Genomic DNA, 2,210 nt, shown 5'->3' with positions numbered 1-2,210 from the left:
AGGGGGCGCGCGCGCTCAGAGAATCGGCTTGGGTCTCAGCGGGGCGGCGGCCGACCCGGGGCTCCGCAGGGGTTCGTGGGGTGGGGGCGCCCGTCTGTGCTGAGACCACTCCTCGCCTGGCCAGGGAAACGGAGGCTCTCGGGTGCAAAGTGGAGAGAGGCCGCCCTTGCCTGCCTTCTCCCTCTCTCTGATCATCTTGAGTGCAGCCACCACGTATCATCGCTAGCAGCAGCAATAATACAGTAGGAACAGCAACACCAGCAGAAGTAATAATAGTAAACGTTTGACGGGCGTTTGGCAGCTGGACTTCCGAGTTCTCTGGGACTTTCTCGTGCCTCCTCTCGTCTGCCCCTTTCACAGCAGGAAGACCAGGGACCACGTTTCCCATGCGGGGACTTGAGACTTCAGAGGACCAAATGACTTGCCCAGCCCAGCTCTGTTTCCTCCCTCTCACAGCTCCTTAATGGGGCCCAGTCTTGCGGAGGAGTCGAGGGTTCTCTAGGCTTTACTGGGGGTGACTGGAATCAGCGACCCCCAGGAAAGATCCAGATGGGAGGGAGTGGAAGAGGGGCTGCCACTGATTGCCTTCACCTGGGTACCTCCCTCCACCCTCTGGTGCCTGTCGCACCCTGGACAGGCTCTGGGGGCTTTCAGACACTCGTTCGGAGAGCTGCAGAATGAAAGCCTCCTCTACCAGGTCGTAGCCACGCCCACCCATGGACCTTGTGGGAATTTGCTTAGGCTGGTGGGCAGAGAAGGTCTCATGGCTGACCTAGGAATATTCTGCGCTGGTCTCAGAAAAGACAGAAGCAGCTGCCGAGGGTACAGCCCGAGAATATAGACAGGACTCCCCAGCTGGGGGCTAGGCTCCCTCCCCATTCTCCCTGGGGGCCTGAGCCTGGGGGCCTGTCCTGGCCTTGTGGACCGTTACCCCCAGAGTGGCAGCTTTGTCCCCACTTTCTCCCCTCTCCTGCTGAGTGACTGAGAAATGAATTGATGATCATTAGCATGTGCTAATGAGTGTTAGCTGAACTGCCTTCCAAAAGGAGAGCAAAGGCAAGGAGGTGAGAATGAAAAGGAGGTCACCAGGGGAGAGAGGAAAACCAGGAGGAGACAGAGGGGGTAGGTTGTGCCTTAGGGGGAGCGACGAGCCCATAGTGAGCCCGAAAGAGGCAATACAGAGTGAGGTTCCAAAACCACTTGTTTTTTTTCTGCCCAGAGCAAAAGTGTTTAGAGTTCCTTGCAGGAACAGACTAGGAGAGAGGAGGTGTCATTAAGAAGCTAGCTTTCTAGGCCTGTATGCATCCCCCTCCCCCATGCTGCTGGCAAAGGGTCCAGGGCTGAGGAATTCACCAAAACCGCTGGGTCTAGGGAGACAGGATTGCTCAGTGGTTAAGAGCAGGCACTCTAGAATCAGGCTGCTTGGATTTGAATCCCAGAGTAAGCTGTGTGACCTTGGGCAAATTACATAACCTATCTGTGCTTCAATTGTTCTCTTCTACAAAATGCGAATGTGGGCATTTACCTCTTAGAATTGTTCCAAGGATTAAATGATCTCGTGCTTCTGCTGCCCTTTGTGGAGAAAGAGCAGCAGCGGTTGGCGGTTTGCGTGGCAAGAAGTTCCTTGGCCAGCATCCCTCCCCTGAGGTAACTAATAGTTTCTAGAGGGGCTAACCCCAGAGTGAGGCCAAGGGGAAAGGCTAGACACAAGCTCTTAACCAGTGCGCTGCCAGCCCCTCAGGGGCCAGGCTCAGCCCCTTCCAGCTCTGACACTGTCATCTGGGCTCTTCTGGCTCACTTCCTGTGCCCTCCCCTGGCCCAGATCTGGGGTGAGGGATCTCATCTCTGGCTCTCTAAAGACCCAAGCCAGTACCCCCCTTGCTGCTTTGGTTTTCCTGGCGAGGAAGAGAGAGTGGAGCTCATGCCTCCTACTTTCCCGAGCTGCTGAGATGGGGGAAGTTGTTGGCTTGACTAGGAGAGGTCCTGAGTATGACAGCAGGGTGACCACAGTGGTCTCCAAAGCCTGCATTGGGATAGCCCTGCATCGTTCATTTTAGATGCATGCTTGGAGTCTCTTTCTGGGAGACGCATCCCTGACTCCCAGATACAGGCCCAGGGAGGGCTGCAGAGCCCAAGCAGATCCCTTTGTTCCCAAGCTGAGTCCTGCAGAAGCAGCCATGTTTAGGATTACAAGCCCCTGCTCTGCGGCT

This window comes from Mesoplodon mirus, assembly GCF_964341445.2.
Source record: "Mesoplodon mirus genome assembly, chromosome: 19".
Lineage (NCBI taxonomy): Eukaryota > Metazoa > Chordata > Mammalia > Artiodactyla > Ziphiidae > Mesoplodon > Mesoplodon mirus.
The sequence above is the reverse complement of the archived record's forward strand: the minus strand, read 5'-3'. Positions refer to the sequence as shown.